Below are 23,357 nucleotides of genomic sequence, written 5' to 3'. Positions count from 1 at the left end.
CTCTGACGTCACGAACCCCAGGGTAGCCAGGAAAATGTCATACATTCGTGGGCACGAGTCCGGAACACGCAACCAATCTTTAAAATACATTCTCAGGAAAACTAAATGACTTGCAGTCGTATCGTGTGGCGCAGAAAATCGGAGTGCAGAACACATATTGAAAATTTTATGAAGGCCAGTGGATGTTGAAAAATATCCGGCGTTGCCCTTTATTGTCCTTTTGACTTGAACCAGGTGTGACTTAAATTGAAGCTAAAGCAAATTTTACTCTTATGAAGGTAATGTGGCTCACACAGACATTTGTCTACCACGGTGCGGTCCATAGTTCGAATCCAGGTCAGAAGTATTCTCTTGTTTTTTTTTTTTCTAACGCTACCAATAATCTACTATTACACTATTATAACAATTGCATGTGCTAACTTGACCATCGGTGTATTTATTTTGCAGATATAATAAGGCGTCACGGGGCGTACAGATCTTGCTCGGGTACTCGCCAAGGAATGCTGACGCGTTAACATTTAGAGCAGAAACCATCACTCATGATTATCTATGCCATGAGAAGCATTTCTGAAATGTTAGACCATGCAAATTTATGCAGTGCGTGGCGAGGCGGTATGATAACGATGGTGCGACGGCGACTGTGTAACGGCGGCAGCGCGATGCCCGTGGTAAGACGACGATGTTGTGAAGACTACGGCACGACGACCAAGAGGTGACGACGATGGTATGGCAACAATGGTGGGACGGTAACGGCATGACGACAGCGTAATGTCGATGCCAGAGTGATGCCGGTGGGACGACGAATAAAAGGCCGCCAATGTTGTTGTTTTTTCTTGTTTTTTTACATTCAGCGTAAGCATAGCGTGACCGTTGAGTTCATATACCAGCGAGTGAACGAGCCGAGCTGAGGAACTCCACTGTAGGCAGTGGAGTTTTTCAATTCCGTTTGCGCTGCAACGATTTGAAATACGGCACTCCTGATTTCGTGGTGCGTGTGATGTGGTGAACCGAGTGTAACTTCGCGTGGCCAACCACGTCGTGTTTTCACGTGTGGTTAACATGACGACACGTGATTCAAGTTTAACGCTTGACCTATATGCGCTGTCTTTAGTTACAAAAATAACCTTAGATAGCGAAAGACACTAGTAGCCGAACAATGGGAAGTACATCTTCAGCCATGCCGTCCGTTTCAGCTGGCAGCGCGCCCTTCGATTTGACACGTGAAATCCAGTTTAGTACAAGTTCGCAGTACTCCTTCACTCACTTCTTGCAGGCGTCGTATGGGCTAGTCGGGGATAACTGGCTCGTGCAACACTCAAGAACACTGACGCACTGAATGAAACATGACGCAAAGCTGTCACGTCTGACTTTGTGCGTCCTTGTGCTTGAGCACAGAAAAAAAAAAAAAAAGGATCTACTGGCAATATGTGCACCGTATTCAACGCGTATAGGAGGACCTGCATCACAAAAGACCTATGCGTGCAGCCGCGTATACCTGAATTGGTTCGATGCCTGCGTGACCAGGGTCACGTACTGAGTCATTGAAACTGTAATTGGCTTTTGATCTCTTTTTCCGTTTATTTAATGAGCGGTTGGTGTGAGTTCACGTGCGGTGAGGGGGGAAAAGTGTCGTCAGTGGTTTGAATGTTCAGTCAGAGTCCAGGGAGCTCCACGTCACATCAAGTTAACATTCGGTAAAAAAAATGCAGGGCACAAGTGTCACGTGCGGCAGAACTTGGCTTAAGGCGCACCATTACTGAACCCATGCTATCTCCCTGTTTTCAAACGTTATGCGAAGCGTCCACGACTTCCTCCGTGAGCTAAACAAGTCACTTTGTTTATATCTCGCGAACATAAGGGACGCATTATGAGTGACGTGTAGGGAAAGTTCGAAGTGTGTGGGTCAATTATGGCATATTGCGTAATGTATTTAGGCAAGCGCTTCAGAGCATTGTAAGCATGCTTTAAGTATGGTGTATATTTGAGTTACCTGTACTGGATGAAGTATAACACTTACTGACATCAAATTCCGCAAACTTCCGTGAAAATTTAACGCTAATGTACATGCGAAGTAGAAAGTGTGCGGTTGAAGTGCGGCCTTTGTTAAAATACTTAAAATGACACTAAAGCAAAGCGCAAAATTAGTTTATGCTGATAAAGTGCTTGCTCAAAACTATATTTTCGTTAATTTCGCGGTTGCATGAAGCTAATCGCGGGGAAAATGAAGTTCAATGTCGCATTTTATTTCGTGCCTAAACGCCGCAGCGGTAAGTCAATGCGATGTAATAAATATCAAGCATTCTTTTTTTTGTGTGTGTGCTTGTATTTTGGCCGTTGTAATGCGTGCCTTAAACATTCTTGAAGCTTGCTAAGTTGTTCTGGCTCCTTTAGAATACCATCTAGTCCACCCTTAAGTTAACTTGGCTTGACCAGACACTGACCAAATTTATGACGATAAAGCGCGTTGGAACGGGAATCTTAAGATGACGGCGCCATACCACTTTTGCGTTTTGCGACTTTTCTGGCTTATCCCGCTTATCACGGCACCCCGCTTATCCCGACAACCCTGCTGTCGTGATCAGCGGGGCTTTTTCAGTATCGTAGCCGAAAAACTTATTTGACTATTGTGAGGGGCAATAGACGGGACCAAAAAAAAATGTGATACAGAAGATGTGAAGATAGGTTTGCACAAGCGACGGTCACGAAAGGGCATGTCGCTCCTCCACTTCGCAACGCACAAAGGCGGTACGCCAAGGTTCTTCGACTCTCCGGCACGGCGCAGAGGAAGGCTCCGGAGTCAGATCGCCAACAAACATGGTCAACCCGTGTTTGTTGCACAGTGAGACAGTCCCGGCGCTTACGGGCAAAGACTCACCGCGAGCCTAATCGAGTACGCGCGCCCCCTGCGCCAGGGCTTACCGAGTAGCCGTCCACCAAGCGCGAGAACGAGCAGTCGCGGGAGCAAATGTCCCACGTAACCAACTCTTTGCGGGCCTGTGAGCAGTACCTGCCATGGGCAGGGTTGCCAGATCTTCACAAGAAAAAGTAGCCGGAAATGCCGAAAAGTAGCCAAAAGAAAATTCCCGGACGATTACGATACCGCCTAATGCGAAATTTGAGCGCAGCTCTACACGTGTTTTCATTTCGCAATAGATTGAGCAAGGAATTTGATAGAGACATTTACCAGAGCCGGCAATCTTCCAAAATCTGGTCTGCGGGTCAAGCTCGTCGGCTTTTATACATGGCTCGTCGAAGGTTCCAGTGTAATCGCTGGTGCCGCGTGGCTCCCAGAAAGCACTACACATTTCGTGTCGCGTATACAACCAGGGGCGCTATAACGTAAAACTATTCCAAACATTTTTATTCCAACTCTGTAATCAGTCCTCCGCAATCGGCCAAAAACTTTTTTAGACCATCCCCACTTCACCTGTCTGTCACGCGACGTCACGAAAACCGCGATAGCTTCCCAACTGATATGACGTGTACACACTGATACTGCAGGATTTGACCGAAAAAAGAAAGAAATATTTATTTCTGATTTGACAACTTTTCGCCATTAGCGCCCGGCTATATATAGGTCAAAAGTTTTTGGGCTGCACCCACTTCACCTGCCTCTTACGCGACGTCACAAAACCGCAACAACTCACCGCGTCAAAGTGACGTGTACGCATTAAACATGCATTAATATGCCGAACAAAACTGAATTTTCTTCTGAATAACCGCCGGCTGCCCCGTTCCGAAAGGAATAAAAGATGGCTGCCGCCGTTTCCTCAGGCGCTGACTGCTCGCAGCTGCCGGAGAGCATGGGTTTATTTGCGTATAATAAAACTTCTTGCGTGGCCGTGTAACGTTTCCGAGCACTTTCGGCACGTTTACGACCTCATTCTAGCAACTCTTCCTTGCTGAGGATCCGTTTTAGCGTCATTCTTCAGCTTCCATTGCATTTCGCCGCGATTTTCGACCAGCTACCGCAAGCTAAGTAAGGGAAAGCGGACCAATCGCAGACGCTGGCACCACCCTCTTCATCCGGTTATCCATTTTCAGTGCAGTGGCTCGGCCCCATCAAATCCCTCTCCACTTGAGCGTACTCCTCGCCTCTTGTCAGCCAATTAGATAAGACAAGCCGCTCAGTGAAGGCAATGTAATTCGTTTTTGAAGGAAACAAAAGTGACCTATGAACGAGGAGAGTGTTTGATTGGTCTGATCAGACAACCCGGCGAGTGACCGCCCGATGCTTGCGTCGGCGGTTACGCAAATTTGACGTCTGGAGATTGGAATAAAAACATATTGGAATAGTTTTACGTCATAGGGCCTCATATTACGAAAGAATCGCTAACCATGACAATCGAAACAAGCGCGAACAAGACCATGCCAAGCAAACCAAACAAACGCGAGCGAGAGCTTATGCGAGCAGACGAAATTACGAAACGAGCAGTTCGGCTGACACCAGATACGAGTACGCATCGAGCTATCGGCAGGTCCGCATCACACCAGTTTCCCGCGCGCACGTCACTCTCATTATAGTGTATACGCCGTTCGCGGCTCGCGTCTTTCGCCTCTCGCTCCGCGTTCGCTCTTTCATCTTTCGCTATGCTCGTTCGCTCGGTTACACCGCCGACGCCAATGTTCGCCGCAAGAACGGGCGCCTAAGAGCTGCGGTCTAAAATGTCGGCAACAGCGGCAAAACTTTCAATTTATAGCCACCTCTCCAAATAGAGCCGCAGTTTCGCCCGAAAAGCGAAGCCTCAATTGCGATAGCAAATTAATAGACAGCTATACGAAGTAAGGATAGTAGTTTTATCGGCTGTATAAACTTGGGAACATTCGCTAACTAAGTGAGTTAACAAGCACGGTGTCAGCGCGCACAAGCAAACGGGAACACACCACACTCGATGACCGCGGAAACTCACTCTCAAAACGCCGGTTCGAGCAAGCGCGCCAGAAGCACTGAGTGCGCTGTATCGCTTCAAAGCAAAAGCTGCGAGAACACAACGCGCACAAAGGTATGAGCCGCCTGTAGACCTCTTTCAGGATAAGGCGCGTGCGACCGCGCGCGATCATGCAAAGTACGCGTTTGTTGGCGTAGTCGAAGCCATCCCTCCCCCCCCCCCACTCGCTCCCTAGCTATTCAGCCGCGATGGTCGGCTTCCCTCGGGTGCTTCACTCGCACGTGCAGCAAAAGACGCGCGAGGAGTGTTATCGCCCTTGGACTTTATACGGAACCTCACGGCGACGGCGACGGCGAAGGCAAGATGCTCCTGGAGTGTCCATACAATTCCTATCGCTATAAACGTAGCCACCGTACGACAAACCAACCGTCGTCAATTGTTGACGCCAAAGTAAAGAAGAAAAAGGCGAGAAAGACATGTAGTTTCCTGCTGCACTGATGGCAAGCGAGAATAACAGAACAAAACAGATGTCATTGCATATTATTGTATCATAATTTACCCTAATGACCAGCTGAAGTTCTTTGCTAATTCCTGCCGAACACTTGCGCGCTTTCTCATAAACGAAGCGGTGTCACCAGTTTCAGTACGATAAGCTGTCTGCAGGCCATCCTTCCACCACTATGACTTCAAATGTTCCCGTGCTAACTGCATGGCCTCAAACGCGTTCTACTCTCCCTGGTACGCAGTCGCATAGTCACATTGACACTGGCACCTGTAAAGTCATGGATTCCATGACGCGTTTTCAGTTGTTGCAGTCGCTTCTGGCGCCAAGAAACATAGTTGTTGAAATATTCTAAGAGGTAACCGTCACTGGGGGTGATATTAGGACCATTGCTTCCGTTCTTCGAATGACACTAAAGCATTGCCTTTAAGACTGCTTACTTCCTGTTTCTCCAATAGAGCTGCTTGGGCCTGTCCAATTATCTGTCCCGGACTGCTGGAGGCGTTAATTTCAGCCAATGAATGGCGCATATGAAGCATCTCGGGCAGTCCTGGACAGTCCAGGACGACAAGTCGAAGAAAAAAAAATTAAATTATGGGGTTTTACGTGCCAAAACCACTTTCAGATTATGAGGCACGCCGTAGTGGAGGACTCCGGAAATTTTGACCACCTGGGGTTCTTTAACGTGCACCTAAATCTAAGTACACGGGTGTTTTCGCATTTCGCCCCATCGAAATGCGGCCGCCGTGGCCGGGATTCGATCCCGCGACCTTGGGCTCAGCAGCCTAACACCATAGCCACTGAGCAACCACGGCGGATTCAAGTCAAAGAGGCCCACAGGCTATGTGACGGCTATGATATGTTTTCAGCTCCTGAATTTGCTTTCGGAGCTGGCAAGACATAAAGCATGGTCTTCAAGGTCTGGCGTTTGGGGCTACTGCTTCGAGAGGGCCGTCGGCGAGCGTGTGATTTGGGTACTAGACCTATACGAACAACCACCACGAAAAGTAGCCAAAAGGGAGCCAAGTCGTTAACCACGATATTAGGTCGCCAAGAGCCTCTAATGGTAGAAGTCTCCCAACCTGGCAACCCTGGTCCCGGGGGGGAGGAAACGCTCACCGGAAGAAAGCTCGCATGGAGAGGGCGCCCGGCCGCCGCCATTCGGGAGGCCAATCGGGGCACCTCTCGGTTACGTATGCTCGCGCCGTGAGTCGACACCGGGAGGGAGAAGCCCGTCTTGAGTGAGAAATTAGCTCCGGGGCGCTAGCCGCGTGCGCCGTGTTGTCACTGCTGCGCCGGCTCCCGGAGATCGACCGAAGCCCAACGCGCGAGCTGGGGGACGAGGCGTGCGAAGGCTCCTCGACCCCGACGATGGGACAAGCGCTTCATATGCATAACCGATCATATCATAATATGCATCACCAAGTGGCCAAAAATTTTTACTTTTCCTAAAATTTATTAATACACACGTAAAAGGTAAAAAAAAAACTTTTTTAGCAACTGCTCAATAACTCTACATGCGGGGAACGTTTCACACTAAAGAGATATTTTACAGTGTGGTTCTCTGACAGGCAAATGAATTTCGCAATGCAACTGCTCTAAATGAACAGATTGGCCCTAAATTGGCCATAAATTACAATTTTACTCTTCAAGGTCTCAAAAGTCTGCTGCCCTTCTTGTCAACATAATTAGCGAAAAGAAACGCGAGCTTAACGCATAAGCGCGTGTGTTTAGGTGTCGAGTACTGCTGCTGACATCGAGCGATCATTTCTCATGCCCGTGTTTCGCTGAGCGCTCCGTCCCATCACCGGTGGTTTCGATGGTGGTGTTCGCAGTCTCTTAATAAATTAACCATTTATTTGCAATGGCGACGAAAAGAACAGAATGTAAAGTCACCCATTCACTTTCTCAGCATTTACCAGCACCAAACCCTATTGTTTTAGAACATCCCCCGAGCCCCTTTGAAGCTTTTTGAAACTTGCCAGGTCCCCTGCACAGTTTTGGGAACCGTTGCTGTGGTCAGGAGATAACGTTCGTCTCGCTGTACTACTCTGCCGTTTACCATTGCCAGCCCGGCACCGTGCCCAGTCTAACGTGTCCACCGCCGTCGCTGCCTACGAACAACATTTTTGTTTCCAACATGGGCAGCTGCCTGGAAGGGCAAGGGCGCTTTAGGTACCGGAACCAGTAGCTGCTGCCGGCCACCCGCCAGCTCTGCGCGTTACGACTAAAGGCACGAACACACAATGGCGGGAACGCCTACCGGCACGCAGCCTCTGCACTGACGTCATGCAGCTTCGCGGTCGTCCATTGGTCCGTCAACCGTGCATACGTGACACAGTCAATAATTTCGTCCGCTCTCACGAAAATATTGCACTTTTTTTTGAAAGCCAGCGTTCGTCGTAAGAACGCAAGTAGCAGCATGGTAGTTGCGCTACGGTGTGGCCGTAGTACGATTTGCGCTGCTGACACACAGTTAGGTGCAGACGCGGACAAGGCAAATAGTGCAATACTAATGGTAATAGCAATTCACTTTGATTCCAAAGCGCACGAATAGAAACGAAGCAAAGAGAGTCACTCCGAGCACCACGCAAGTTTGCCTTCGGATGACAGCTAGCGATAACGAGCACAATATATCGTAGTGGCTGCACTTTCCCTGAGGGTTCCTGCGACAAGAACACTGCTTCATTCCCAGCATAGTTATTTGACGCGAGCGCTCAGCACAGCGGTGAAGCTAGAATACGTGTGCGGGTTGTACATGGTAATGTTTACAATAACGTTAGAATCGATATTATATTCACTGAAACACGCTGCGAGATTAAGGCACTGAGAAGGTAAGTAAAAGAAAGTTACAGAACGGGAGGAATTAGCCAAGAAGACACGACTGATGAGAAATGCCACAGAAAGGCCACAGAAAGGCCACAGAAAGGCCACAGAAAGGCCACAAGAAGTCACAATGAAAAACACATTTACATAGCGGGGTTGGGAAAATCACTTACGAGGAAATAATTCATTAAAAAAGATCGCAAGGATCAACACAGTCACGCGTAATCGCACATAAAAGTTTCACAACAGCAACTATGAGTTCATAAATTGTCTCTCCAACATCGCCGTCAGACTCCATGACACAACTTGGAAAACAGAGCACCGATGCCTCACTTCGGATTATCGTAGCTGTCCGAAGAGAAGCCAATGACAAGCTCCCGCAACAAATTATTGCGTGGCGCTTCGCTTCATCTCCGGGTTCATCGGCGTGCCAGGGGCGCAGTTAAACGTAGACGCAAACTGGTCCACGTGCCGCAAGTGGGCGTTGCAGGCCTCGCCATTGTCGTATTCTTCGGCCCTGCCAGAACACAGCGCGTAGCAGGACGCCATGAAGAACACCTGCGCGCCCGAGTGGTCCTCGAGGCCCTTCACCATGGCGTCTCGGGAACTCCACTCACGCTCGTACGCGTAGAAGGACGTACTCGTCGCAACCGCGCGCAGCATCAGCAGCTGATCATCGTCGTTGGCCGTGGCGTTCGCCGACTCTCTCTCTGTGCCGTGTTGACTGGACAGGAGGGCCGCGACGCCCTCCACCGACGGCGGCCCGTACGCCGCGACGAAGAGCTTACCCAGCGCGAGCGCGGTGATGCTGCCGACGCCCGCGTAGTTGAGCGCCGCAGTAGCACCTCCGCTAAAGTGCGGGAAAGTTAAAGCGTACGGCATGAGTGCGAAGTCCCTGTCCAGCAACACAAACCGCTGCGCGTCTTCGATGGCCGAGTAGACGTCCGAGCGCAAGGACTCTTTGAACGCGTGCGGGACGGGCGCGTTGCGCCAGTTGTCAACCAGTGAGTCGGTCATGTCACTCGCTGTGTCTTCGCCTTCCACGAAGGAGGCATGGACGACGTGCCATGGCAGCTCCGCAGTCTCCCGCTTTTGCAGCACCGTCACGTCGGCGTCAAAATGCTCCCACTGGTGCAGACGAAGCAGGAAGGCCTTGCACACCGACCGAATTAGCATGTGGACAACGACCTTTGTCTTACCTGGCAGAACTAGATCGTTGTATCCCGAAAAGACCTCAGTGCCGGCGATCAGGCAGGCCCTAGCGAGGCACGTAGTGTCTTGCACCAGTTGCGTCCTCTTTCCGCTTCCGTAGAAGTTGAGCTGCAGTTGCTGGTTGGCGTACAGAGATGCGATCTGAACCACGCACCACGACAGGAAGATGTGCATTCCCTCTACACCGATGGCGCTCCACAACTCTCCGACCTTTCGGACGAATGTCTCCGAGTGGGTCAAGACGACAATGCGATCGGTCTCGTTCGAGGCCACGAAAGGTTCCAGCACTTCCCGCCATTCTTCCTCCGCAAAGAGCGCAGTGCCGTCGGCAGAGAGGTTCGCGTCGAGGCCCACCACGTGCCGAGATCGCTCGACTCTCTGCGGTAGCGTGCTGAAGGCGGCCGTGTCCAGGTCGTCCACTGTGCCGAAATTCAAGAGGTTTTCGTCGCTGTTCTTAAATTTGTCCCTCAGGGTGTCAAAGTAGGCTTCGCGTTTCGGAGCCCCATCGTATAGCCCAACGAACTTGTCACGAAGGAAGGCGAACATTCTGGAAGGCTCCAGGTGAACCACCAAAGCTCGGTTCTTTACTTCCAGTGTGACGTCAAAGATGGCGCCCCAGCGAAGCGCAAGGGACGAGCGCAGCAAGGTGCGGAGAACGTTAGGCTTCGGTGACCTGTGAGGCCAGAAGATGCCTTCGCTGCGCAGCGCTTCCCGAACCTTGTCCAGCTCATCGCGAGTTCCTTGTCTCACCGAATTGCAGCTGCGGTACAGGATGGCCGCCTTCCTTAGCGCGTCTTGTTCCCGCTTCGCCGATGCCAGAACATCGAGCAACGTCTGGCCGATTCTCTCCAACTCCGCCACGAAAGCGACATCGGCCACCGACATGTCGTACCTGCGGCGCCAGCCGTCGCAGACGAAGTTCCCGAAGTTGTCGCACGGCCTAACGGAAGCGTTCATGGACTCGCGTAGGCTCCTGGAGAACTCGACGCAAGCGGACGTCGCGCATGTCTTGTACACTTGTTTCTCGTGCGCTGTGTAAACGGCGAAGAGCAGGAGCAGGGCAGCACACGCGCAGATAGCCGAGAATATCGCGATGCTGGTCTTTCCCGACCACCGCCCCATCTCAGTTTTCTGCGAAAAAAAAAAACAAGGCGGAAATAAGTACATTTTTGCTGTGAATGTGGAACTCTTGGGGCAAGACAAACAGCGTGAACTTAACGAAGCAGAGTGAGAACGCTACCCATGAGATCCGGAATCTCCTACCAAATCATATGCTTGCTATTAGTAACCATATACCAGCAGCAGCAAAGACATGTTGGCTGTTAAGCAATATTCTCCCGAACCACCGGGATGTATTACATGTATTATTACAATTGTACATACAATTACAATTACATATTGTATTATGTATTACAATATCCCTGAAACTACTGACTTCAGGTAAGTCGTAAAGGCATAGGCGCCTCCTCCGGAGTTTTCCGGGAGTGGGGGGCTGAGTCCCTGTCCTTGAAGATGACGAAGCCCCCTTTCCTCCCCCCCCTCCCAAACACACACGTGAAGTGCAGTCATCAGGGCTTTGTCACCCACATCATTTGCGGTTTCTTTTGACTTTCCACGACCGTTTCGCTTGAAATTTTACCGGGGCTAATTGCTTACTGCATCATTGTGGGAGCGGACGTGCACGGCTTTTAATTCATACTTTCGCTTTATTTTTGTACATCCTGACAATAGGAGGACACGAGCATTAGAAGCACTAGCGGCGGCTGCTCCATCCGTATTTTTTTTTACTTCAACGTTGTTTTCAATTTCCACTGTAAACACCCTGCACAATATATTGATATATATACAAAGGACAAAGTTTATTGTATTTTTGAAAGAGGAGGAGGCAGCCAATTAAAAGTTATTTCTAAAGGTATGGACAAGTAACACCGGAAGAAGTAAAGAAAGCCTTGGGAGCTATGAAAAGGGGGAAGACAGCTAGGGAGGATCAGGTAACAGCAGATTTGTTGAAGTATGGTGGGCAGATTGTTCTATAAAAACTGGTCACCCTCTATACGCAATGCCTCATGACTTCGAGCGTACCAGAATCTTGGAAGAAAGTTAGCATAATCCTAATTCATAAGAAAGGGGACGCCAAGGACTTGAAAAATTATAGACCCATCAGCTTACTGTCCGTTGCCTACAAAGTATTTACTAAGGTAATCGCAAATAGAATCAGGAGCACCTTAGACTTCTGTCAACAAAAGGACCAGGCAGGATTCCGTAAAGGCTACTCAACAATAGACCATATTCACACTATCAATCAGGTGATAGAGAAATGTGCGGAATATAACCAACCTTTATATATAGCTTTCATTGATTACGAGAAAGCGTTTGATTCAGTCGAAACCTCAGCAGTCATGGAGGCATTACGGAATCAGGGTGTAGACGAGCCGTATGTAAAAAATACTGAAAGATATCTATAGCGGCTCCACAGCCACTGTAGTCCTCCATAAAGAAAGCAACAAAATCCCAATAAAGAAAGGCGTCAGGCAGGGAGATACGATCTCTCCAATGCTATTCACAGCGTGTTTACAGGAGGTATTCAGAGACCTGGATTGGGAAGAATTGGGGATAAGAGTAAATGGAGAATACCTTAGTAACTTGCGCTTCGCTGATGATATTGCCTTGCTTAGTAACTCAGGGGACCAACTGCAATGCATGCTCACTGATCTGGAGAGGCAGAGCAGAAGGGTGGGACTAAAAATGAATCTGCAGAAAACTAAAGTAATGTTTAACAGTCTCGGAAGGGAACAGCAGTTTACGATAGGTAGCGAGGCACTGGAAGTGGTAAGAGAATACATCTACTTAGGACAGGTAGTGACTGCTGATCCAGATCATGAGAGTGAAATAATCAGAAGAATAAGAATGGGCTGGGGTGCGTTTGGCAGGCATTCGCAGATCATGAACAGCAGGTTGTCATTATCCCTCAAGAGAAAAGTGTATAACAGCTGTGTCTTACCAGTACTCACGTACGGGGCAGAAACCTGGAGGTTTACAAAAATGGTTCTACTTAAATTGAGGACGACGTAACGAGCTATGGAAAGAAGAATGATAGGTGCAACGTTAAGGGATAAGAAAAGAGCAGATTGGGTGAGGGAACAAACGCGAGTTAATGGTACCTTAGTTGAAATCAAGAAAAGAAATGGGCATGGGCAGGACACGTAATGAGGAGGGGAGATAACCGATGGTCATTAAGAGTTACGGAATGGATTCCAAGGGAAGGGAAGCGTAGCAGGGCACGGCAGAAAGTTAGGTGGGCGGATGAGATTAAGAAGTTTGCAGGGACAACATGGCCACAATAAGTACATGGCCGGGGTAGTTGGAGAAGTATGGGAGAGGCCTTTGCCCTGCAGTGTGCGTAACCAGGCTGCTGCGGCTGCTGATGATGATAATGATGATGATGATGATGATGACGACGACGACAGAATGAATAAGTTGCTGCATGTTAACCGCGCTTCAAATTGCTTTGCATGCTTTTTTTTAACCATGAAAAAAAGAAACTATAGATTTCAGTGACCCCTTCGGCAGAGTGTTTTATCAATGACATGTGAAATGCACGTGAATGTGGTGTGTCTCGGTATTGCTTCTCTTTCCAGTAAGCAAAGCTAAAGAATCATGAAAAGAACATTTCTAATAATTTACAACATTTATTACGATGGAAACATCGTCAGTTGCATGCAAAGTCATAAATATATACAGGATGTCCCAATTAACAATCATGCACCAAAATTTAAAAGAAGAGCAATGCGTTATTCCAAGAAAACCTAGTGCATATTGTTTACAGTACACTAGAGCAGCTTCCAGTAATTTTTTCGTTATGCAGATTTAATTAGGCAACTGTAGTTAATTATTTGACTCGGGACGTAATATTCTAATTATCAAAGTATCAATGAGGCATTTGACGGCACAGCCAAGGGACGTTTAACTGCGGTATTTTCAGCCACATACTAATTGCGTACAATTTTTTTCTCGACTGATAACCCCGCGAAATATGGAGAATACCACGTGACTGCGCTCCCATGCGGGTCATAAAGGAGCGGCGTCGGACAAGCTGCCTCTGAGTTATCCAGAACGAAATAAAGGAAATAAATAAAAAAACATCGGGATCAAGCTGGTGCCTCATCTGCCGCGCCCCGGCCGAAGTAACACGTCACGTTTGGTGTTAGTTGGAAACAAGCTGTAATTCCTGTTGTCTTACCGTAGATAAAGTGCACGGATGTTTTTTTTTTTTTTTTTTTTTTTTTTTTTGCCACAGTACCTATTATCGCAAAAGCGAAATGACAACATCAGTGAGAAGGTTTTAAGGTGCGTTTTGTTTATTCCCAGTCGACATTTCCTTCTCTAATGAGCACAACGGTAACATGATCCTTGCCTTGCGATCTGCAAATAGCAACAAGAGGAAGGACGAAAATATGTATATCAGTCATGGAAGTCTGGCGGTAGACCAAATGCATATCGACTATCATGAGAAATCATGAAAACCTGAGACAAACCGGCAGCTTCAAGAAACAGCGGCGTGGGACTCCATTCTTTGAGTCGTAGCCTAGGCACGGATGTTCTAGCATTTGTGGCATCAGACCCTCATGCTGGCATGCGGGAAGTAGCCGCCCAGGTACCAACTTCCAAGTCATCAGTTTGGAGGATTTTAAACGACGCCTTTCACCCGTACCAGCTTAACCAGCACCAATGCTTGGAAGAGAGGGGCCTTTAGAATCGTCTAGAGTTCTCGAATTGCGTCTTCACCAAAGCCAATGATTCACAGGACCTTTTGAGCAACAACATATGTGCACAGATGAAGCCAATTTTCGCAGAAACGCCTAGGTGGTGGATGAGTTTTTCAGCGAGGTCCCGCTGTCACGTCTCCCACTTCTGTGGTATCAGCAAGATGGGGCACCGGCACACAGCAGCGGCCGAGTACGAATCTAGATGGATGAGACTTTTATGCGCAATAGATCGGAAGGCACGGGCCTGTAAATTGGCCGACTAGGTCACCAGGCCTCTCTCCACTCGACTTCTTTCTTTCGGGTTGCGTGCGTGCGTGCGTGCGTGTGCGTGTGTCGGTTAATTTTTTGATTTCCTATTTTTTGACACGAGCCTGTCTTTGCGGCGCGTGTACACTTTTATAAAAAATAAAACGGTCACTTTAGTTTGGCTTTGGTCCGGAACAAGTTTCTGGCGCCAAAGATTGCTTCGCGGGCACTCTTTCGATGCGGTGCGAGCAATGCCAGGATTTCTAAACATTCTATGCCTATTACATTGCTTTACGCATTTCGTGCGTGGTCAGAGCAGCGCTTCGGCCGCGTTATCAAGGGGCTTTTGTTATCAATGTGATCAGTCGGCTTTGAGAGACGGATAATAAGTGCTCCTTCCGTAATATTATCAAGGCGATGCGCTGTCTCTTAGGGTTTGCGATAGGCAATGCGGTTGCTTTTAATCAGCTTATTTGAGTGCGCTGCTTTATCATGCGGTGGGAGCTCACTCACGTGGTAGTGTTCATATTTCGTGAGGTTTCTTTGCCAGTCGGAAAAAAATGCACGCAATTAGTATGTCGCTGAAAACACCATTGATAGATGTCATTTTGGGGTGCTTACAAATGCTTCATTGACACATTGAAAATTAGGGCAGTACTTCTTGAGGTAGATAAGTGCAATTACCGAATTAAATCTCAGTAACGAAAGGATTACTGGCGGCTGCTCCACTGTACTGGAAACAATATGCACTAGGTTTTCTTCGAGTTACGCAACTGCTTTTTTAAAGTCTTGGTGCATGATAGTTGGGGACCACTGTATAATTCACTCAGTAACCGAAATGACGCCAAGCCGGATTCACTCGAAATCAGAATCAACAGCACTCATGCACAGCAGCGCTTATATTCGGACTCGCAGGAAAAGAAAAAAAAGAAAGAAAGAGAGGCTGCAGTTTCGCCGGAAAGGCGAAGCAGTATTAGTGATAGCCAAGTATGCGACAATTAAACGAAGGAAGATTAGACCGCCGTGAGGACTCAAGCTTTGAAATTGAACGGTCTCCTACCATGAGGTCTTTTATATACTCACATAAAGCCATAACGTTACATATATATATATATATATATATATATATATATATATATATATATATATATATATATATATATATATATATATATATATATATATATATATATATATATATATATATATATAGCTATGGAAAGAAGAATGCTAGGTGTAGCGTTAAGGGATAAGAAAAGAGCAGATTGGGTGAGGGAACAAACGCGAGTTACTGACATCTTAGTTGAAATCAAGAAAAAGAAATGGGGCATGGGCCCAACTCCGGCGCGGCCTATTCAAACACATGTAAAACGCAAAAACATTTTTCTGAGATTATAACTGGACCGATCTTAATGAAATTTGTTGTAGTTGATATAGAAAGTTAAATTCTAGTAACTGTTGGAAGCACAACTTCGATTTAGGGCCTGAATCTTGTTAAAAAGGTTTTCAAAAATTCGAAAGCCTGAAAAATGTACACGCGCGAAGTTTATAAATTAATAGCTCTGCATCGAGAACAGATGTCTCTATTTTGTAAGCGGCATCTATTGGATCATTGAAAGCGGACGAATTCGATATGTCATTTTCTGTCTTACGTGAACTTGTTATGTTGTGTACAAAGGTTTTGCAAAAGCTGTATTTCCATATTCCTAAATTCTTTGAGATTCATGTGTAACATACCAATTTTGTCCGTTTTAGATGTACTATTAGATGCAATTCACAGAATTGTGATATCATTTTTCACTGCTCAGTTACGGAGTTGCAAAGTTAATAGTTTCGTTTTCTGAAAATTAGCAATTTTTGCCAAATGTTAATAAAAAATTGACGACCTAAATAAAAATTCGAAACCAACAGTCACTAGATTTTAAGTTCTTATTTTAAATTTATTAAACCTCACCAAATTTGGTGCGGTGGTTGCCAAGAAAAACGAATTCTCCTTTTACATGTATTTAGATAGGAGCACCCGAGCTAAAGCCTCCTCTTAAAGGGTCTGACAACCGATTTTCAAACAGTCCCCTTGGCACGACGGAAAGCCGACTATCACTGTAAAACAAAATTACACCCTTTGGGTTGTATCTTGCCGCACAACAATAAACGACATCTCTCTTGTCCGCATTTCCTTTCTTTCCTTTCCGAAGTAGCCGGCACGGCATTTTCAAGAAAGGAAACGCAAGCTAGGCAGTGACGATTATAGTTGTGTGGCAGATATACACCCCAAAGGGTACACCTTTGTCTAAGAGTGTACACTCTAAAAAACGTTTGCACCCTTTGGGGTGTATATCTGCCACACAGCAATAATCGTCATCTGCCTTGCTTGCGTTTTCTTTCTTGAAAACGCGGCGCCAGCTACTTTCCTGTCGGCAATGCTGTCATGCCGATAACGCGCATGCCGTTCGTTACTGGGAAGAACCGGACTCGCAGCGTTGAAGAAAGGAAATGCGTACTAGACAGGTGACGTTTATCGTTGTATGGCAAGATACGACTCAAAGGGTGTAAACTTTTCTTAGAGTGTATCTTTAGTATCTAGTATCTCGCGCGACAGTTCATGCGAGAGACGTCTAGAAATGTTGAAAAATAATTTTTTTTTTCAATCTGCGAAGTCTCTTCTACTTATTCTGCACGGACGCCAGCAACATTAATATAGATAGCGACAGAAACATAGCCATTTGAAACCCATGCAGATTAGACGGCAGGACAGTTGCATAAGACACTGAGCTTGTCACCTAAAAACAATGGCAACCATCTTTAACGCGATTAGTATTCGTTGACTACTTCTGGCGTTTTGAGCCAGCCCATCCAACCATACATCCATTCATCCATCCTCCAACGCCCCAACACGTGCCATCGTGAGTTGACTTCTGTCATTTTGTCCTCCGTCTAGGGCGTCTGGATATCTGGTCCGATCATGGTCCTGACGACGATGATGCGTCGTCATTCTATTCGTGATCTGATTCTCGTCATGCAATCGTCGTCGTGCCGCGTACAACGCTGAACAAGTGGCCAGTTACCTCACAGCTTGGGTCGCTAAGTACCTGCTCGTGGACGTGAAAACTTCTCAGCCGTTACACCCTCCTCGTTCCAGCTTCGTCATCCGGCTCTCGTCATGCCGTCGAAGGCACACATTCGTCATGCATTCGCTTTCATACCGCCATCGCGATGCCGTTGTGGTCATTCTATGTCGTCGTCATTCCAAACTCGTCATCACACTTTTGTCGTGCCATCGTCATCACGCCATCGCTGTCATTGCGTCGCCGTCACACATTCGTTGTCACACCGTTCTCAAAATGTCGTTGTGGTCTTTCCATCGTCGTCGTTCTAGCTTCGCCATCCGAATCGCATCATACTGCCATTGCCGTCGCACAATCGTCGTTATAACGTCGTAACGTTATGAAGGCGATATACACATGGTCGTCATACACATGGTCGGGACGCCGTCGCTGTCATTCCATCATCCTCATTCCAGCCTAATTTCCCGCTTGTCGGGCCGGCATCGTCGCGCCTTCGTCATCACAATGGCTTCATCCACGCTTTGTCATGACGTCACCGTGATGCGCTTGTGGTCGTTCAGTTGTCATTTCAGCTTCGCCACGCGACTCTCCTCGTGCCATCGTAATGACACCACCTTTGTCAACGAGTCGTCACCACGCCTTCATCGTCACGCATTCGTTGTAACGCCGTAGTCGCCATGCTGTCGTGCTCATTCCATCGTCGTCATTCTTACTTCGTCATGCCTTCATCGTCGCGTTGTCGTTAGACCATCCTCATCAATTCAGAAACGTCAACCCATTGTCGTCATGCTGCCGTTATTCTACTTCGGCAAAATTTTAAACTGCGCGAGGAAGACAGGACATGAACAGAAACATAGACGCCGGCGCAAAGCGCAGTCTTCCAACTGGATTTATTTGGCGAAGGCGGTGAATATATGAGGGTCTACAAAATAGAAAAGCAAGGAACAATCACCAAGAAATTGTGCATGAGGCAGTGGAGATAAATAGCAAGGCCACGTGTGCATTAAGATCGCAGGAGAGTCCTAACGTGCCCATCTAAGAAATCTATTTCCGTTCCTTGATAGTGATAAAGAAGCTGAGTTAACGCAGTTGTCACCCATTTTAGCCACGTGGAATGCCTCGATGTCTTCTTTTTCTGTTTTTGATTTTGCCTTTGAAAGGACGCTGGAACGGTCTGTTCCAGATGCGGCAAACAACTTTTGCTGTCGCATCTCTTGCGGTGCAAGGGGAGATTACTGCCCGCGCCGGTGCACATGGATCGTTCGTGTTCCTACGCACGCTCAATGAAAGAGCGGCCAGTTCGACCTATATGTAGGACCGGCCGCATGACAGAGGTATCGCGTAGGCAACATTAGAGGTGCGCTCAGTGAACTTGTTTTGATGGTTGTTCTTGCATGAGCTGTACTCCTTTCTTGCGTTAGTCAGTAATGGGCAGTTTCTTAAGTTTGCAAGGCGCTGAAATAACGACGCAAATCCCATATCTTTCTGTAACCTTCTTAATGTTATGGGATAGACAATGCAAACATGGCATGACAAAAGGTCGTTCTTGGTCCAAGCGTTGCTCCTTCCTTTCTTGAGAGTTTGGTTTTTGAAGCAGGCTCTCGGATGTACTGCAAATTAAGTGATGTGGGTAGCCAGCAGACACCAGAGAGCTCTACCTGGCATTTCAAACTGGATGATGCTGCGTGCGCGCAAGGTTTCTGAAAGGCAGAGAGGCAACTAGACATGACGATGCACCGTTTCAGAAATTTCAAAAGTGCACTCTTGTAAGGTAAAGGTCTTTTGTTCGACCTTGGTCTATACGACTCAACAAACGTGGGCACGGTGAACTGCAATTTATAAGCTCTAGAAACTGGATGTGATTGTCCCTAAGTTGTCCTTAATACACTGCCTACTTCGTTCTGTTGAACGCCATTCCACCTCCGTCATTCTATCGTAATCATGCTGTCATCACTAATCGAAATTATGCTACCGTTGTGACACCGTCGTAATTGCATCGTAGTCGCTCTAATTCACCCGTTGACGCGCGATTGTCGTCATTTCGTCGTGATTCTGCAATCTTCGCCGTTCCAGCTTTGTCATCCGCTTGTCGTCATACCATTGTCATCACGCAGTTGTCGTTGCATACTCGTCGTCATCCCATTGCCTTTATGTAGGCGTCGTCACGCTCTCCTCGTTATGCCATGGTACTCACTTCAGAATCATCTCGTTTTCATAACGCCATCCGTCGTCGTACCGCCTCTGCCATTACCACCGTCCTCGCCCTGTCTTCGTCGTTCCATCTTCGGCACTGTGTCGTCGTCGTACGGTCGTTGTCCCGCTGTTATGCTCATTGGCGACTTCGGCAAGCGAGTGCGACAGCAATGTGGGCTGACACTGGGAACACGATGTATACTTTATATTGCCGAAGCGAAGATGGCCTCAAAATGACTCAGAATGGCTACTATCATCCTTATCTCCTCTGTGCAGGGTAGCAAACATAACATCTGAAACGTACTTAGGCCTATCCGTACATTTACCCGGTTTTCAAAGGCTCATAATGACAAGTGTCGTCGCAGAGCACCGCGCTCTTCACTTTTTACGCGAGTTTGAGTGCCGATTTCAATATATAATTCCTTATTTAGGGGATAAAATTATATGCTTGTTCCCACCATTGCGAGTCAAGGTCTTTCCATGGGCACGGTAATTTGAAGACACATGTCGGATGGTTGTCCGTCCCTTTAACCGCATTCACTAATGTACCGGGTTTTTCACGCGACTTGAGCCAAGGATCTAAACAAAAACGGCACGCCAATGCTGGGCGAAACAATATGACTGCTTACATTTACGGTCATACTGCGCTCCCTCACAGTATATTTATACGCTTCCAAAGTAGTTGCCTAAGACGAATTATGGAAAAAAAATAATATTTACTTCCGGGCCAAACGTATTTTGTTGCGTGCTTGAGAGGGTTCCGAAACGATCGGAAGGAGGGGGGGGGGGGGCAATTCAGTGGTGGGAGGAACAGGAGGGGGACGAACTGTCGTTCGTTCGTTCGTTCGTTCGTTCGTTCGTTCGTTCGTTCGTTCGTTCGTTAGTTAGTTCCGGCTATTCGCTTACATTGACAGTGGTCGTCGATGGTTTCTGCATAACGTTTCAATAATTTAAAATAATGAAAATGCATATCCAACGCACAGTTTGGCATCGATGTCAAGCGACGCTTTCGCCAAGCGGTTAATTTAAATGGTATACGACTATTCATCTTCAGTGCTGTGTTTTACTGCACAGTGACTACAGGCAACTGCCGGGTAAATCGGGAGAAACGCAGAAACCTCCGCCACGTGGCCCACGTGATCTTCGCGACTGCGGATTACACTGTCTCCAGGATCGACCCTCTTTCCATTACCCCCTCCCTCCCCCTCTTACCTCCGGCATCAGCACACTTTACCTTTACGCAATCTCCGGGACCTTACTCAGCAACAAGCCAAGCAACCGTGAAAAACGTCAGCGAAGAAGGCATAGAAAGCTTCGGTTTAATAAAGCAGTGACGTGTTCGAAAGCCTATGTGTATGTTCTTTTTTTGCACTGACCCTATTCAGCTACCGCTTGTTATTTTGCAGCGTAAATTATGTCGTATAGAAGAAGGTCGGCAACCGGCACACCTATAAACGCAGCGCAGGTGGGGCCACATATAAGCCGATTCGTTTTGCGAGTGCTGTATTGTGCGCGGGATATTCGGCGAGATATCAGCACCACCCAACAGAAGCAGCCAACGGTCAGCAAGGTCTGGGAGAGTACGCCAAGAAATCTCAGGGTGGACCTGTTTAAATACACAGGAATGAATAGCAAGCATATTTAGCGCCAGCAAACAAGGACGTAAGGGAGACGACAACACAATGCGCTACAGGCGCATTGTGTTGTCGTCTCCCTTACGTCCTTGTTTGCTGGCGCTAAATATGCTTTCGATTTACCAACACGCCCAACAAATGGCAATGCTACAAGGAATGAATACGTCGGCTTTTTGGGTAACCACTGCATCGAATTGTATGAAGCTTGTTTTATTTAAAAGGAAAATTCAATATCTAGTGACTACAGTAAGCACACGTTGTTACTTTTTTTAACATGATTTTTTTACAAAAGAAATGGGGAATATTGCAATATTTTAGTGCAAAGTTGCGGATTAGTAAATTTTTTTCCATTTCTTTAACTTACTAATGGCAGCAATTTGTGGAAAAAATTTACCTTTCAATCAGAATTCACCTTTCTCTCACAATTTGAACAAAGTTCGTTGAAATTGTGAAGCTCATCTGGCTTACGCGGACATACCAGAGCCGTCCATCATTTTCTTCAGGTGCGCCTGCATTCGGGTGCTTCAGGTCTTCGCCTGACCATCACCCTGCGCGTACGCCAAGTTAATCTCATTTGGGATCCATCTCTACCCGGAGGAGCCATCGTCACCAACGTCACCATCGTCGCCCACCATCGCGATCACGTGTTACTATGCGTAACCGCCACTAATCTTGGCGGACTGGGCTCGCGAACGATCTACGAGGAATGGTGGTCTATTCACTGCTGAAGCGAAAGAGGAAATATATCTCCATACGTACGACTGTAGCACGAAGCTACAAATAAAACTCCGCACGGGTTTCCTTGTCAACTTTCTTTTGTGCTACAGTGGAGTGGATGACACTTTTTTTCCTTTCATCAACCTTGCTCCACATGGCCGATTTCCGCAGAACTGATTTGCCATATTTACTACGGGCATGAATACACTTATTCGGCTTGTGGTTTCCAGCCACTGCGGCGCCGCGCCGCGGTCACCACCCCGCTTGCCCTTCGCCTTCCCGGAATACAGTGACGACGGTTTTCTATGTCGAGCTCCGCCTTAACTCCGACAAGCTCGCGGAAGGCTTCCGTCGGTCAATACTTGCATTGTGGTGCCAAACAAAGATACAGGAAGGTCGCACATGTACGCAACGTACTTCCCACTTTAGTGCATCAGTGCTTAGGGAATACTAATTCGTCGACGGGCCTCCATTAGCACCTTCCTCCCGTGTAGCAGCGCAAAAAAAAAAAAAAAAGGATCGACGGCAAAGAAGGAAAGACACACAGAAGGGACCTTTCTCATAGCGCCCGTGTTGCATTTAGGCCTAATTAACCAACCGATCAGCAGGTATACGTACCGGCAGAGCGGCCGAACTACGCCTGTCCATCGCCGCGCGCACAGCGACGGCTTCGTTCGGCTTCCACAGCTGCGACCGCCTGTGCGCGCTGCGCGCCGTGATGTCCAAGTTGCGCTCCGACTGAATCGACTTGCGCCCCAGGCGCAAGCCCGTGCTGCGCTCGTTCGTGATCGACGGCCTGCTCTCGCTCAAGCGCGGTCCGAGATCGTGCGCCGGCTCCGCTGCGGGCAGCACCGACACCACGACCGGCTTCGCCTCCGACGAGAGCTCGGCTTCGCCCATGATCTCGGACAGGAATTTCTCCGAAGCCGAGAGGGCGAGGCTCGACTTGCGCAGCTCCGCGAGCGGACGGCGCTTCGAGGTCGCGTGGTCGGGTCCGACGTTTTCGGTACGGCAGCTCTCCGCAGGAGGAGGAGGAGAATGAGGCTGGCCTTTTTGCCCTTCGGGTGCGACGGCACGGGGATCGTCGGGGCTGCTCGGATGCGACCAGATTCCCGGCGAGACGCTGTTTCCCAAGGTCGCGGTGGCGGACATCGCTTGCGGGAGTTTCCGGGAGCCAGCGCTTCGCGTGCCGTGCTGGCCACCGTCGCCATCGTGGTCGCCCCCTCGCTGGGGCGCCACATCGCGAGCTTCGTTCCCTTTTTGTCCCCTACTTCGGTGCCGGTGCGCTTTAATGCCGACGACGATCC

This window comes from Dermacentor andersoni, chromosome 4, assembly GCF_023375885.2.
Source record: "Dermacentor andersoni chromosome 4, qqDerAnde1_hic_scaffold, whole genome shotgun sequence".
Lineage (NCBI taxonomy): Eukaryota > Metazoa > Arthropoda > Arachnida > Ixodida > Ixodidae > Dermacentor > Dermacentor andersoni.
Note: the sequence above shows the minus strand (reverse complement) of the source record.